We start from the raw sequence: 18122 nt of genomic DNA, 5'->3' as shown, positions 1-18122 counted from the left end.
CAGCCTGGTCCGAACTCAAGCAAAGCTCAGGTGACGAAACAGGTCACTGGTCATGTGCGAAACGGTTCGCTGGCCCAATAGACTAACCCCAGTGCGAAACGGTTCACTAGTGCGAGCCTGAAAGATAATTAACAATCATATCCGATCATGCGAACCAAGATTTTACCATCCCAACTCTCATTATTTTTCTAAGCCTATACTAGATGTCAGGTTCACCACCTAATTAAGTCAACACACCCACACATGTCACTAAGTCTGTTCATGATGCACAAGCCACTAAGTCATGAACTACTATGCGTTCTCAAACACAACAAGAAATAATAACACAGGTAATCACATGCAATTGCATCACAACATACCAAGGAATTAAATCTAAGAATCACAAAATCGTTCTAAAATAAAACTATAAAGTAATAAATTTATTTGTTTAAAATTATCCTTTTGCCAAATTAATCCTTTTAGTTTATTTCTCACTATAGTAATCCAAAATATTCTCTTTTCAAAATAAATTCCTTAAAATTATTTATTATTATAATAATTCAAAATAATCTATTATTCTAAAATAAGCTCTTTTAAATCATTCTAAAAAAATTATTTAAGTGTTCTTTTTAATATTCCCTCTTTCAAAATAAATTCTTTTCTCATTATAATAATTCTAAAAATAATCTTTAAATATAATAATCTATTAATTCGAATAATCTTTTTCTCTGAAAATAATTATTATCCTTACAATATAAGTTATTCTCATCTATCATCAAACAACCCACGCAGATAATAACTAATCACAGTAAAAAATATGCAGATAATTCATAATGGATCTAAAATTATAGTAAATAACAAGCTGAGCAACGGGATCTTGCATCATATCAATTTACGATAAATCAACAATAGAATAAATAGACAAATCAAGAATAAGGGATCATGCATATACTTAAATTACGACAAATCTATTATTGTACTGAAATAATCAAATGGGATTAGGGATCTTACCTCGGGGTCTCGTCGAATGAATCGATGGCGTTGAGCGGGTGTGGCACGATGGATCTGCTAAATCTGGCGGCGACGTCTGGCGATGAGCTCGATGAGGCGGTGATGTCGATCTGCGTTCTGTCTGGATCGTGTTTGACGGCGACGTGGCTGGCTCGGTGAAGGCAGTGCGGTCGCAGAGCTTGCGGATGACGGCGGAGCTCCTTCGACCGGTGCTGTCCGGACATCCGGCCGAGGCCGCGGCATGCAGCGCTGAGGTTGAGGAGGGCGACGCGCTTGGGAGTTCAGGTCATAGGAGACTGGACGACGGACGCGGCTCAGGCCCACCGACGGCGGAAAGAGCGGCGCGGACGTCAAGGTGGAGTTCACCGACGTCGAAAGAGAGCATCACTCGCGAGGGGGAGATCTGCTGTGCGAGATAGGCTGACACGGGACTTAGCAGTGCGCATGGTCGTCGAAGATGTCACTGGCGAGTTGGCTTTTGGTGGCGGTTGTCGGTGGGTGAGAGCGGTTGGGCGAGGCCGGAGCACGGCTGGTCCAGGCGGGCTACTATAGGAGTTCGATAGCGCGGCGGTGAGGGTGCTGGAGAGGGGAATCTTCGGGCAGCGGCACAGGTCGCGGTGCAGAGCTGCGGAGCTCAGCGATGCGACGAGGAGAGAGCGGAGCGACTTCGTCGGCGGCCTTGCCGGCGACGCGAGTGAGGCGATGAGCTCGAGCAAGGAGGCGTGGCCGAAATGCAGGTTTTAGGGAATATGCAGGAGAGAGAGAGAGAGAGAGAGAGAAGGACCGAGAAGGTGAGAGAGAGAGAGAGGATGGTTAGACGAGAGAGAACAAAATAAGCTGATGAGAGAGAAAGAAGTTATATATATATATATATATATATATATATATATATATTATATATATTATATATATATATATATATAATATTATATATATATTATATATGATATATATATATATATTCATATATAGGAATTTAGGGTTATGGTTTAGAAAAATATGAAAAATACCAAAAAATTTAGGAAAATACCAAAAAAATAAGGGAAAATATGGAAAATAAAATACCAGAAAATTAAGTAGAATATTAAAGAAAAATACTGGGATAAATATTTTTAATACAAGATAAATAATAATAATGATGATAACAACAATTTATATTCAAAAATTAATTTGAATACTTTTAATGTAACAATTTAATTTATAATAACAAAACCATTTAACAATTAATCGATAACAATAATTAATTTTTAAATATTAATTTAAAAGCTTTTATTGCAACAATTTAATTTATAATTATCAAAATCATTAAATAAATATAAAATTAGGTTTTTAAATCATAGAAAATTTTAGAAAATTAGGGAAATATAAACACTCTTTTAAAAATAATAATTTAATATTTTAATATACCAAAAAATTATTTTAACTAGTATTGAAAATTACAGGTATTACATATAGTTATATTTATATACATATACATTCATTACATATATATCATCTTTGATTTGGAAACTAATGTGTTTATGAATTAAAGACTTGTTTACAGTATTTTATATTTTTTTTCTCAAGTCTATTAATCTATTGAGAAGTGTTTCAAAACTTGTTGGAATGATTTCATCAAAATCAAGTTTTGACGATTTCATATTCTTAAATACTTTACAAAATAAATAAGTTTTTACAAATGGGAAATGTAATTTTAGAAAAAAAATTTCTAACATGTTCTATTTCATGTTTATAAACATTTTCAAATTTTTATTATTTTTGAAGTTGATATACTATGTTAAATTGATTTTACAAAATTAAGTGTTTCAGCAGTTTTCAGAATCTGGAATATCTATTTTAAAAAGAGTGATTTATCACAAATGCGAAGTGATATTTCAAAAAAATTTCTCTAACATGTTTATCAGTTGAGCAGACGTCTCCTCTTGGGTCGGGACCTCCCCCTGTTGGACTGGTGCTTCATCACAGACAGACATCTCCTCTTAGATCGGAGCCTCCCCCTATTGGGCTAGCGCCTCTTCATGAGACGATACCTCCTCTTCCTGGCTTGACACCCCCTCATGGGTCGAAGCATCCTCTCCTTCGCCCTCTCCTCTTCTTCCTCTTCATCCCCTATTACCCAATCTGGACCCCTGGGTGGAAAGTCCTCTTTACCAAAGGCTTTGAAGGCCGAGTTAGCTGCAAACATGGAAGAATTGTCAATATCAACAGTTGTTAAAATCTCAACTAAAGGTTCGGCGTCAGAGTGATGAAGCGCAACATCACTCTCATCTGAATCATCATGCCCCCATTCTTCACCTCCTTCTCCTTCTTCGCCAAAAGGGATGGGGTTGACACCCTCCACCATGCCTGCGTTAAGCCGGAATGAATGCCAAGCAAAGAGTTCTGAGTTCATAATCAATGGCGAAGCAGTGAATGATTACATTTAGATGCAGCTGGTGGAGCGGATGCAGCTAGCGCGCCCTGTTCTGCAGCAAAAGTCGACGGGACTGCCTCTGAAGCTAACAGGAGCGACCCCAAAGCAATGACATGAGCAAGCGCGGTGACTTCGGTCATCGAGAAGCGGTCCCCCCCCCGAGTTAAGTCAGAAAGTCGTAACGGGAACCCTCCGCCACTCCAATTGGTCGCCATTGTCTTCCTCGAGACGAGCCTTCTTTGTCACTTCTCTCCTCCTGAGCTGCTAGCCCCCATCTCCAGTTGCTTTGCCTTGGGAAAAGCCAAGCGTCTGGAGCATAGGTGGACGCCCTCACGGGTATCTATGTGCGCTGTCAACTCCCAAACTTTGCTCTAGCTTGCACGCCACACTGGCCATCCGTCTGCGCATCTTCCTCACTGTAGGATTCTAATTGAGTGGAAAGGAGGTGGGACTTGCGTGTTCAAACGACCCATATTCACTCAATCCGCATAGAGGTCGTCCGGCATTTTCAGCAGAAAATCTTCAGACTAGATCCTCAATAGCGCAGCGACCTCTCCACCTCGATGCCGAGGAGTCCTCACGACGCTCTGCATAGTCAAGCCAGGAGCTCGTGCAGGCTTAAAGCTTCTGGGATTCGCGCTGCCCCCGATACCACCGACAATAGGTTGGAGGCATATGACTGCGAGATTGCGATCCCTGACAGCAACTCGAAGCATCGCGTTGGTGCCACCTACGTAGGTCCAGAACAACCCTTCTCGCGCACCATCCACTAAACCACCTCTTCGTAATTGCAGCTGAGGGTTAAGTTCCCCACATACAATTCGATCGTATCGAACTGGCGGCCAAGGACTTGGCAATGCAGATACGCGCTTCCAGGTTAGCAATGGCAAACCCGTTCATCAGGATATGGTAGCCTGGCCCGTATGTTAACCACCAAGGAAGGGTTGCCGCGGAGAGGAGGCGGTGGCTATTCCGCCATCGCTGTGTCTCGAAGGGCCTCGCCGTATCCTTTGCCCACAAAATAAGGGAAGAACCGGTGAAAATTGTAAATGCTAAAGTGGGACAATGTCTTCCTCATATCGAGGATGTCCTTTCACTTTCAGGAGCACTTCTCCAAGCGTTGGACGAACGGGACAAAACCTCCTTCTAGAAGAGCCTTTGGGGCACTCATCAAACACTCACAGTGGTAGACAAACTACACCATCAAGTAGGTATACGGCAGCCCGACTCGAGGGTTAGGAGTTTTAGCAACTTCGTCTTCCCCTTCGTCGACTTGTGACACACGACAGAATTGGGTCGTCAGTGTACGAAGCCCTCTTTGGATGCACGCCACCACCGCTGGCACTAATGCATATGGCCATCTGTAAGCCAAACAGACCACTGGATAGACGACCTCCACAGGGATCGCTTCGAAGGAATAGGTAGGGACCACGCACATTTTCAACTATAACATAAGGTACCCCGCGAGCAGAGCCTTCGCAGATATTGGGGATCTAGCATGATGGTGGAATGACTCGAAAGTCATCCTTACCTAGAACCCACCCTCGTCATGTTCAAGAATCTTTGTAGCCCCACTCTCAGCTATTCTCCTCTCCACCTCAGCCTGGTCGTACTGGCCCAATGGTAGGATGGCCCGTCCCTTTACATCGTTGTGGGAGAACAGGTAATCAGCCTAATTCTTATGGCTGATCCCCGGAGTCCTTTTCTTCTTGCCCTTATGGTCTACTGCCCCGAGGGTGTTCAGACATATGTGGTAGTGTCCGAGCAATTTCCATAGTCTCCACCACTTGCGGGGACTTAACTAAGAGATGATCGATTTCATCCTGACCAGGCACATATTCCTCATAGGGGAAGTCCCCTAATGGCAGTCCCGACACATTGATGCGGCATAAACATGTACCAAAAAGGTTGCAAGTGCACAACCGTGTCAAGTTATAGTATTTAAGATATCGATCCCACGAGGAAGGTGTTTTGTAGGAGAAAATATGAATTCAGTTCTTATGTTGTGTGCGTAACAAGTAGGAGTGATAAGTGAATGTGATTGTGAAGAGATTGAGAGAGTGAAAATGGTGTGTAAGTAGGTGCAAAATGTAAGTGAGAGTGGATGTGAAAAAGAATGAGTATGATCAATAAGGTGAGAAGAAAAAAATGAATAAAATCAAGAAACAAATAAAAATCAAGAATGAAGAATAAAATTCTAGAATAAAAGAAAATGTAAGAAATTAAATATGGTGGATTCAATTATAGATATGGGTAATCTAAAATTAAACCCACTTCTTAGAAAAGGGTGATTTCCTAGAGGGTTCTAGCCTAAAGGCGAATCAAACAAAATAAAAATAAACAAAAAGAAAAACTAAACCCAAGAGGGTTCTAGCCTCAAGGTGAATAGTGCAAGAAATTAAAATCTAACTACAAAATAAATTGTAAAATCTAAACTACAAAATAAAATTGCAAGAATTAAATACAAGAAAATAAATCTACTCTATAAGCATGAAATAAATCTAAGGCAAGAGGGTTCTAGCCTCTTGGCTATTTAACAAGAAAATAAAATCTAAACTACAAGCATAGAAATAAATCTACACTAATAAGCAATAAAAAGGAAATAAAAGAGAAAAAGGAAAGAAAATGCAAACCTCTAAATAATTCTTCATCTCCATCTTCATCATCCAACAAAGAGAAGAAATATTTAAAGTGGTGAAAAAATTATTATTATTAATTGCAACTAAAGTTACAATTTTTGGAAGGCCTTCTCAATTAAGAGTAGCCCTCCTCTCCAAAAGGAGTTTACAAAAATTTTCACACATCTAACCCCTCACTCTCTACCCCTATTTATAGTAAACATCAGTGAATGAGAGCCATTGGATCAAACTTGAGCCCCAAGACAAGCAAAATCAGCCATTGACGCGCGCTACAGTAATATAGTATCGATGCAGGCATCGATGCAGGTATCGATGCCAGCATCGATGCCCACATCGATGTCAACATTGATGCCTACTATTTCCAAATTCTGATTTCACAGATAGCTTCGTCTCGTCGAGATAGGCGATTTTCATATATTATATGTTAAATTCCGCCTTCCGGATTAGGAGATATCGTCGTTTCTTTGTAGCCAACCATTTTGAATATGATTTCTTTTCATATTGGATTTTTTATTTTCTCCGGCTTCAACCGGCTACACGATTTCATTCTGGGCTTTTGGATAATTTGGAAATTGATTTTCCAATGTGCTTCTTTGCTTTATTTCTTCATTTAATCAATGGGTTTTTGTTGAGAGATGAGAGTTTGAGATTTATTCTTTATTAACCTGCAATTAAAAGATAAAAATATTTATTCATATAAAATAGATAATAAGGGTATAAAATTATAATAAAATATGATTATCAAATACCCCCACACCTAAACTTTTGCTAGTCCTCTAGCAAAGAAAATAAAAAGAAAATCCTAACTCACTTTCGCAGGAATCGCGGTTGTATTTAGCGTATACAACAAGCATTTTAAACCCCTGGGTTACCCTAGTGGATGAGTTGTAGTCTCGTGAGGGTTTGCAGTGAATATACCCATAAAATTCGGTCAATCTTGCCAAATTAAAGAAGTCAGTAAATAACTAAATTCACTTGATAACTTTTAGATAATCTAATTGGAGCCAGTTATCACTCAAGAAAACATTTTTATATATAACTCTAAGGTATATTTTCAAGAAAATCTTCTCATTGTAGCAATACAAAACCAAGCCAAACTTAGAAATTTAATTTAAAAGTTTTGAAAAGAACATGCTAACTCTTTGTTTTAAATAATTTTCAAGTTGCTTGATTTAAAATATTTTTCAAGACCATATATACAACTATAAAACATTTATTAAATTTTTTTATTTTTTTTTTATTTTTTTTTTATTATTATTTTTTTAAACTCTTTTATCCTTGGTGGTTTTTTTCTACTTTAACGGGCTTTCTAAGTGACCATTTAACGAGTTTTGTGCCAATAGATCCCAACCCAAATGGGCTTAGGTCATTAAGTATGGAAATACTCCTTGGGCTTAATTACTCGGTCAGCTTAGGCTTAATAAGATAGAATCACCTTGAATTAAAGAGGTTTTTTTTTTCTTTTTGGTGCCCATTTTTCGCACTCTTCTTTTGCATTTTTTTTTGTATATGTATATATATTTTGAAAATATGTAAATCAAGACACTTTGAAAAAAAATATATTTTCAACTCTAAGTTAAGCATGCAAAAATTTTATTATTTTAAATAAAAGTCCAAGTTAAGGCTTAAGTAAAGTATACTACTTTGAAAATTATTTCTTAAGAAATTTATTTAGAGTTATCATAAAAAGTGAACTTAAGTAAATAACCAACTAGGGATTAGAAAATTTTAAATTTATCAAATAAATCAATTATTACATAACTCTATTAATTTGGCAAGTGACGATATTTTTATAATTTTTTTTTAAAAGAAAAAGGAAAAAAAATGACAAAAATGCACTAAAATTGTAAAATAAAGAGAAAAAATAACTAATTCCCACCCCCACACCTAAATTTTGCATTGTCCTCAATGCAAACTGTATAATGCACACACCTAAATTTTGCATTGTCCTCAATGCAAACTCTATGATGCATAAAATAAAGCAGATAAGAAGTGAAGCACTTACATTTGGTCGGCTGATAAAAATCTGCAATTACCTTTGGTCTGAGGAGGATGAAATCAAAAATTTATTCCTTTTTTTTCTTTTTTTCTTTTTTTTTCTTTTCTTTTTTTCCTTTTCTTTCCTTTTTTTTCTTTTTTTTAACAACTGAACAAGAAACTCTCAAATGAGACAAGAATAAATTCTTTTTATTATTCTGAAATAAACAAAATAAACAATGTAGAATGAAATATTCAACATGAAGAGTTCCTGTTCTACATTGAATCCTACCTTACTGTTGAAAATTCTTCCCCGGATTTTAAACAAATTCAGAATGATATAATTAATAATGTGAATTTCCAAGCATTTCGGGGCAACAAGGTAAGGTAGGTATTATTGGTGTCATGCATTTTGTATTTCTTAATGAACTTAGACTCTTGTACTGTGAAGTTTTGTTTTCTAACAACCAATTCTTCTGTGAAGTTCTGAAAATTTGGTTGTTGATTATTCTCCAGAATCTAAGTTCATCAAGAAAGAGTTCTTCAAAATTCAGTTCAAAACAGTAATTGTCCAACACAGTTTCTTTATTTTGACAAACCCGATCTGCTTCTCCTAATATTTTTAGCTCCTCACCGAAAATTTTCTCAAAACTTAGATCTGACTCTTCTTCTTCTTCCCCCGGTCTTTCCTGAATTGAATTATCAGGGGAAGAATGAATTTGGTCAAGAATTTGGCTTAAAGGTGTTCTTTCCTGATTATCGACCTGTTTTCCTGACTGTAGTGCATTCATTTGAGTGTCCTTAGGATTGACCACGAGTTGACTCAAAATTTCTCCTTCCTCTTCTTCACTTATGGCACTAGCTAGTTGATCAATATGGGTTTCTAATCTAGCTAGGGCTTGAGTGTTAGAGTTAAGTATGAGTTCGGTTGATTGCATAAAGGAGTTCATCGTGTGGGATGTTTGAGTTAACATATCTGTGGCTAGTGTGGAGGGCTTAATAATGATTTCAAAACCTTTTTCCAAAAAATTGAGACGTTCATCATGATCTGTATCAAGAGGAGTGTGAGTTACAACTTGATGATGAGGAGACTGATTTTGATGTGACAGATTGGGTTGTTGAAATTGTAGATGAGAATTGAAAGGAACTGTGTTTTTCCTAGGAAAATATTGGGTCAAAAAGGGAGTGAAGTTTTGAGTTTCGGAGTGGTTTCCCTGATTCCATGCAATGTTTGTATAACTTGCCCAACCTGGATTGTAGGTTGGAAAAAATGGATCATTTACCGAATACTGATATGGACTCTCTACAAACTCCCGGACTTCATTGGAAATTTTAATCCTATTAGGATAACATAAATTTTGAAAAACTTGTGGATTGGCCATTTGTTCAAAATGAATTTGTTGATGTGTATTGTCCTTAATCCACGTTTTGCATGCACAAAAAACAATTACTTTTTATATAAATTTTTTTTTGTTTTGGAAGAATAAAAGTTAGTTTTTTTTTTGAAGAAAAAGGAAAATCCTAACTAAAACAAATTAAAATCAATCACTTTTCAATCACTCTAACTCTAGGGTTAAGCCTAACTCAACTAGACTAGCTCCTAACCAAAAATTCCTTAAGTGAAAAGATAAAAGTTTTACCCAGGTAGTTAGCCAGGTAAGGATAGTATCAGAGGGTGATCAAAGATCAATTAAGTACCTCTTTCCTTACGGAGCGCTTTACGCAACCCCTAAACCTTGCCTTAGACACCAACTAATCTGAGAAAACTTAAACCGGTTCACTTAAGGATTCTTTGTTCCTTATTGAGCTCAAATCCTTAAGGTCCAACGTCTAATGAGTTTTATTAAGCTTGGGTGGTGTAGTGAAGAATTAGTGATTTTTGGGCTAAGGAAAGGGTGATGAAATCCCTCACCTTATCTTGATTATGGGGTTTTGCCCTTAAAAATATTTTGAAGTGTGTGCCAAATCAAGATGCTCAAATCACTTGGTGAATTCCTACTAACTATATGAAATGCAACCCTATGAATTAAAAGCAACTAAAAAGGATGGAAAAGAAAAATCTTTTTTTTAATTAGGGTTAACAATCAAACAAATGAGAAGTGGGGATTTGTTTGAATTTATTATCTTGTTAGTAAATTTCAAAGTTAAGGGTGAATTTTATTATGGTCAACGGAAATAAAATCTTTTTTTAAGATCCTATTTGTCACTAATTGTGAGAAACTAACTAAAGGTGTGGAATTGAAAATATAAGGAAGAAGACTTACCACAAGCGAATATCCAATTACTCAATCTCCAATTCTTGATCTTTAATCTCCAAGTAGTTCTTTCACAATAAACACACAAGTTAAAGAACCAAAATAATTAAAACCTACTTAAGCACCTTCCCCGGCAACGGCGCCAAAAACTTGATGCGGCATAAACATGTACCAAAAAGGTTGCAAGTGCACAACCGTGTCAAGTTATAGTATTTAAGATATCGATCCCACGAGGAAGGTGTTTTGTAGGAGAAAATATAAAATCGGCTCTTATGTTGTGTGCGTGACAAATAGGAGTGATGAGTGAATATGAGTGATAAGTGAATGTGATTGTGGAGAGATAGAGAGAGTGGAAGTGATAGTGTGTAAATCGGCACGAGATATAAGTGAGAGTGGATGTGACAAAGAATGAATATGATCAATAAGGCAAGAAGGAAAAGGAAAATAAAAATCAAGAATAAAGAAAATAAAATTCAAGAATAAAAGAAAATGCAAGAAATTAAAGATGGTGGATTCAATTATAGATATGGGTAATCTACAATTGAACCCACTTCTTAGAAAAGGGTGATTCCCTAGAGGGTTCTAGCCTAAAGGCGAATCAAACAAAATAAAAATAAACAAAAAGAAAAACTAAACCCAAGAGGGTTCTAGCCTCAAGGTGAATAGTGTAAGAAATTAAAATCTAATTATAAAATAAATTACAAAATCTAAACTACAAAATAAAATTACAAGAATTAAATGCAAGAAAATAAATCTACTTTATAAGAATGAAATAAATCTAAGGCAAGAGGGTTCTAGCCTCTTGGCTATTTAACAAGAAAATAAAATCTAAACTACAAGCATAGAAATAAATCTACACTAATAAGCAATAAAAAGGAAATAAAAGAGAAAAAGGAAAGAAAATGCAAACCTCTAAATAATTCTTCATCTCCATCTTCATCATCCAACAAAGAGAAGAAATATTTAAAGTGGTGAAAAAATTATTATTATTAATTGCAACTAAAGTTACAATTTTGGAAGGCCTTCTCAATTAAGAGTAGCCCTCCTCTCCAAAAGGAGTTACAAAAATTTTCACACCCTTAACCCCTCACTCTCTACCCCTATTTATAGTAAACATCAGTGAATGAGAGCCATTGGATCGAAATCTTATCCAAAAACATCAATTTTCAGCCTTTGATTCGTAACAAACTGCCCAGCGTATCGATACCAGCATCGATAGGGGTATCGATGCTGGCATCGATACGGGCATCGATGCGGGCATCGATGCCCCCATCGATGCGGGCATCGATGCCTCCCCTTCTGCTTTTGCTGTCCGCAGATTCTTCTTGTTGTTTGCTTTGGGGCTTTGGACATTGGGCTTTTCTTGGACTCTTGGGCTTGGGCTTTGATTTATTTCTTCATTTAAATACTTGAAAGAATTCATTGGGCTTCATGGCTTCATTTTTTCAATAAATCACGGGCTTTTGTTGAGAGATGGGAGTTTGAGATTTATTCTTCATTAACCTGCAATTAAAAGATAAAAACAATTATTAGTGGTATATTTATTCATATAAAATAGATAATGAGGGTATAAAATTGTAATAAAATGTGATTATCAAATACCCCCACACCTAAACTTTTGCTAGTCCTCTAGCAAAGAAAATAAAAAGAAAATCCTAACTCACTTTCGCAGGAATCGCGGTTGTATTTAGCGCATACAACAAGCCTTTAAACCCCTAGGTTACCCTAGTGGACGAGTTGTAGTCTCGTGAGGGTTTGCAGTGAATATACCCACAAAATTCGGTCAACTTGCCAAATTAAAGAAGTCAGTAAATAACTAAATTCACTTGATAACTTTTAGATAATCTAATTGGAGCCAGTTATCACTCAAGAAAACATTTTTATATATAACTCTAAGGTATATTTTTAAGAAAATCTTCTCATTGTAGCAATACAAAACCAAGCCAAACTTAGAAATTTAATTTAAAAGTTTTGAAAAGAACATGCTAACTCTTTGTTTTAAATACCAGTGCCCATTTTTGGGCACTGTTCCGGGCCCGGGCCGGGCCCGGACGTGGCTCGCCAACGGCGACCCGGGCCCGGGCCCGGACCCGGGTTTTGCCCGGGCTCCGGGCTTTTTGGACACCCCTATGTGCGTGACAAGTAGGAGTGATAAGTGAATGTGATTGTGAAGAGATTGAGAGAGTGAAAATGGTGTGTAAGTAGGTGCAAAGTGTAAGTGAGAGTGGATGTGAAAAATAATGAGTATGATCAATAAGGTGAGAAGAAAAAAATGAATAAAATCAAGAAACAAATAAAAATCAAGAATGAAGAATAAAATTTTAGAATAAAAGAAAATGTAAGAAATTAAAGATGGTGGATTCAATTATAGATATGAGTAATCTAAAATTGAACCCACTTCTTAGAAAAGGGTGATTCCCTAGAGGGTTCTAACCTAAAGGCGAATCAAACAAAATAAAAATAAACAAAAAGAAAAACTAAACCCAAGAGGGTTCTAGCCTCAAGGTGAATAGTATAAGAAATTAAAATCTAACTACAAAATAAATTGCAAAATCTAAACTACAAAATAAAATTACAAGAATTAAATACAAAATTTAAAGTGGTGAAAAAATTATTATTATTAATTGCAACTAAAGTTACAATTTTTGGAAGGCCTTCTCAATTAAGAGTAGTCATCCTCTCCAAAAGGAGTTTACAAAAATTTTCACACATCTAACCCCTCACTCTCTACCCCTATTTATAGTAAACATCAGTGAATGAGAGCCATTGGATCAAACTTGAGCCCCAAGACAAGCAAAATCAGCCATTGACGCGCGCTATAGTAATATGGTATCGATGCAGGCATCGATGCCCACATCGATGTCGATATCGATGCTTACTATTTCCAAATTCTGATTTCACAGATGGCTTCGTCTCGTCGAGATAGGCGATTTTCACATATTATATGTTAAATTCCGCCTTCCGGATTAGGAGATATCGTCGTTTCTTTGTGGCCAACTATTTTGAATATGATTTCTTTTCATATTGGATTTTTGATTTTCTCCGGCTTCTACCGGCTACACGATTTTATTCTGGGCTTTTGGATAATTTAGAAATTGATTTTCCAATGTGCTTCTTTGCTTCATTTCTTCATTTAATCAATGGGTTTTTGTTGAGAGATGAGAGTTTGAGATTTATTCTTCATTAACCTGTAATTAAAAGATAAAAATAATTATCAGTGGTATATTTATTCATATAAAATAGATAATGAGAGTATAAAATTGTAATAAAATATGATTATCACACATCATACATCTCGTGAAGGGATATGCCCAACTCACCGTTGGGCGTGAAGAACGTGCCGCTGTCTGATAGTACAGTTCTAGGATACTCAAGAACTAGGGGGCGTTGATCTTTAGACCATGCTGAGTGGCCCTGATAGCCACGAACAGTTCTGATCCCTTGAGGTCAGAGTTCTCCGCCAAAATGAACTCAATGATCTTCGACCACCAAGCATTACTGCCAGCTGCAAGATAGATCCACCCTGGAACTCTGAAGTCTTTCGGAGGAAATAGCCCACCATCTTTGAAGAAACGATGATGGAAGGTCTCCGCCACCGCAGTCGTCTCCCCTACGAGTAACTCATTCTGCAACAGGCCTCGACGCAGAGTCACGCGCTTACAGGAATTGTCTATCCTGTATCCCACTGTAGAACCAGTGAAGAGCCCGCAAGCTAACCCGTCTTAAGTAGATGTCAGATCCTAATTCATTGTTCTCAGAATCGAAAACGAGCGCAGCCCAACAATTGAGAACCCCCTCGGCATACTGGGGATGTAGTAGCGGACTCCACCCACGACTCGAGCCATCTACTCTCTCCAAGCAATAGAACTGAAGGATCAGCCACTGCGTCATCAAACAAGAACTAAGGCTTTTTCAGCTCTATTCTGGTTGAATCCATCAGCACTGCATCAGTGGTCAATTCGCTCAGCGTAAAATGGTACCCGTCAGACACTTTCTTTCTTAGCTTGGCAGACTTATCGGCAGCAAAAATAAGCACCGGGTCGAGAAGTGGAAATCAAGGAGGCGGTGTAGGGGTTGCCCATCTAACGGCACCAATGACAACGCCTTGCGGGAGAGCCTCATCAAAAAACGCAGCTGCAAAACAAGACGAGATGAGTTAGAAATTTTCGACCCTAAATTGGAAATTTTCCTAAGTCCACGAAGCAGACGACCCCCTATGTGTGGGTGAGCCCTGTCTCGCGAGCTAAGTTCATCTAACATCAACCAAACTTGCCTAACAAAGTTGAATTCGCCTGACAAAGGCTGATCTCGCGTGACAAAAGCTGATCTCGCCTGACAAGGACCGAACCCGCCTGCAAAAGGCTGGGTTCGCCTAACAAGGCCCGAACTTGCCCACAGAGGCCTAGTTCATCAATAATCATGGAACCTCGCCGGAGAAGGCAAAGCTCGCCATGGAAAATAAGCGAGCATCACTCGTCTTCCCAAATTCCACCTCGATCGCCACCGCGAGACCATCCTACAGTCCTGTAGACTTACCCAAGTGTGTTCCAACACCACCAGTGGCGGCACCAGCACCAGCAGTGGCACTGGCTGCGGCATCAACGAAGGAGCAGTCTGGCCTCAGTCCCCTTAAAATGTACCTCTTGGATCTCGGCGCCATATCGGAATCAATAAAGTCATAGGAGGAAGTAGGATGGGAATCGAGTTTTCTCTCTGAATAATTCGAGCAAGATCGCTAGAGCGAAGTAGTCTCCTTAAGGAGGGAGATGAAAGCTATTTGACGGCAAAGCACCGGCGGTTGAGAGGCACGACCACGATCAAAATCGACGGCTCTGATCACCCTCGACAGTTCGAGTTCGACGGTTACAGACGAACCATCGAAATAGGAAACGAGTCGTACGGATCGAATCTGAAAGTCGAACCGAGAAACGCTCGTAGCTGATCCAACAGCTGAGCTAAAAAAGACAGGTTTTGAAATTGATGGCCTCGATTCACTGTCAGAAAAGGCACGTGAAAATGAGGAAGCCCCATCAAATCACATTTAATGCGACCTGGCGTGCCCACGATGCCCCAGCTAACAAGCATAAGGCCCCGCCCACGAACACGTGGCTCGCCCGCGGTTGCTTCCAACCTTGCCTACAGAAGCGGACTTCACCCGCAAAAGCGAATGTCGCCAGCAGAGGTGAACCTCACCTCCAAGAGCGAATCTCGCTTGCCTGACGAGCCCACCTATTTATCAAGGCTCGCCTACATGACTTAGCTCGCCTGTCAACACGTAGAGCTCATCTGATAGTCAAGTTGGCCTGTTGCCTGAACACACCCGTTGCCTGTGCTCACCCGGAGAAAATCAACTCAATGAAAATGCACATGCCCACCAATGAACAGTGATCCTCTTTGTTGAAAGTATTCTAGACCACACGCAACCTGGTTTAGGTTTGAAAACTTTGAAGGGGGTCTTGTAGACTATAAAAATTGCCTTGATAACCATGGGAAAAAAAACTCGCCTGATCGAGCGTGCATGTACAAAATAAGCCAGACAAGCTCGCCATATTAATGAGCTCACCGCCTAAGCTGAAGCTCACCCGATGGGCTCCCTTTCGCTTTAGACTCGCCAGCACGAGCTAGAGCAAGTTCGCCAGCACGAACTTCGCCTGCATATCTAACCCACTAGTTAGAGTTAAAACAACTTCACGAGCACGAACTTCGTTTGCACGACCGACCTGCCAGCACGAGTCAAAATCACCCGAATGGAAGGTTCGCCTTCACGAACCCAACTTGCCTGGGCATTCAAGCGATCGGCAGCCCACCTGCAAACTCACCACACTCACTTGAGTGTTCAGCGGCCATAACTGTCATGTACAGGGATGGGCCTTCCCAATTCCCATGACGTAAGAGGAAGGGAGTACAGTACTCTGCCTCTATCATGTAGCCGCCCACAGTACAATTGAGAGGTATGGCATCTCTCAATGGGACATGGTCGCATCCCATGATCTAAGGGAGTGACCATGCTATCTCTTCCTTATTTAAAAGCCCCTCCCGCCTACGTGAAGGGGGTTCGCGGTTCAGAGGTTCGCAAGTTCGCTCTCTTTCCTGATTAGCTCTCCGCATAGTTCTTGCATTGTAGCATCTCCATCTAGCTTTCGGCCTTGATAACCATTAAGTTCAGGAACTCGAACTCGATCGACAGGAGCTTCTACTGCATACTGAAGCTCGCCTGCAACTTCATTCGGATCGTCCAAGGGAAGCAAACTCGGCTCAAGCTCTGAGAGAAGCGTCCTATCGCTACCAAAGACCCCACGTTAAACAAGGAGGGCATTCATTCCATTTCTATTGTAACTTTGATTCATTAGTTTGTAATAAGTCATTCTTATCAATACAAACAAAATCCTATTTTTGAGGAAATCAAACTTTACACCCTACAACAATCTCTCCAATGAAAATAAACATCAAAGGCGGGACCAAAAAATAAGGTAAAATTACACAGAAGGAGTCTTTTTTTATTAACCAACCTGTGAGAGTTTATAGGACTGTTTTGCAACAAAAGAAACCATATAAGATAAATCTATAGGGTAGGGGGAGCTGATTCCAGGATTCATAAGATGGTAGGATCAAGCCTACCCTATCAGCGAGGCATGTTCCAGTCAAGTTCTCCCCTGACTCCTTGTCACTGCCCCGATACATCCTCCAACCCAATATCCTTAATGAGGTCCATGCAAACAGCTACCCTCTTAGGATACTCAAAGCAGTTAGGTCTCCTTAGTTTGGAAGGAAGCTAGGCCATCAAATAAGCAAAGCTTGCTTTACAGCAATAGTACTCTCTAGCTTCCCGAGAGAACTGTTGTAAGACTTCTCAACCGCCTCCCTTCTTAAGGGGTTTTAACCCATTGGGAGCCAACCGAGCCTCGAGATCTCGAATTCACTTGAGAAGGGAGGTGCACTTTTCCTCTACCCTCTGAGTAGCTTGAGCAGCATTAAAATGAAGAGAATCCTAAAGTGTCTTGTCCTCATTCAGTGATGCCTTTAAATCCTATGCCTCAAGATGAGCCTCCCATGTGCATTCTTGAGAATCTTTTCTTTCCCTCTTTTCAGATAAAGCCTCTTCACGTAGATACTCGATCCATGCACTAGCAGACTTCATGTCGTGGTAGGCCCAATCCGCCTCTTTAGGGTCTGCATCTCTTTTGTCATCTTTACTATCTCTGTGTGTGCTTGGTTCCAGAGCGCGTTATAATAGCAAGAACCCTTAGTAGTAGCCTGGACCTCCTCAGTCTATCACCTTAATTGCACTCTAGTTTTTCCCATTCTCCCTTGAGTTAGACTAGCTTTCTCCGCTAGCAAAGCGACTACAGGCTCAACCAACTCAAAAGTAGCTCTGTGGGCCACCATCTCCTCTTGGACCTTATTGAAAAGCTCATGAGACCGCTCAAGCTTGCTAAAAATCATGAGCATGCTAAAAAGCTCGTCCTCCATGAGCGCACCCCTCAACAGGATGTGATATAAACCCTAATTGGGCATCTCACACAACAAAGCCCAGTCACCAGAGAGATAGATCTACTCCACCACACGGGCTTGGTTGAGCCGAGACTTTAGGACCAACCTTCTGGAGTCAAGTTGATAGTTAAGAACAAAAACAAACTTGTTAGATGGATCCTTCTCATGACGACGCCTAGTCTTGGATAACCCGATGAGGATCAACCTCAGCCTCTCCCACTCAGGGCTAGGATTCTCATCCAAACAATGAATGAAAGGCCATTGGAACTAACCCCTTGTAGGACCTCCTCTACAGCAAACTCCCCAGTAGGCTCCTATCCACCTTCTGACTCCTTTTTCGCTTTTGACTCTTCCTTC

The sequence above is a fragment of the Asparagus officinalis genome, chromosome 4, assembly GCF_001876935.1.
Source record: "Asparagus officinalis chromosome 4, Aspof.V1, whole genome shotgun sequence".
Taxonomy (NCBI): Eukaryota; Viridiplantae; Streptophyta; class Magnoliopsida; order Asparagales; family Asparagaceae; genus Asparagus; species Asparagus officinalis.
The sequence above is the reverse complement of the archived record's forward strand: the minus strand, read 5'-3'. Positions refer to the sequence as shown.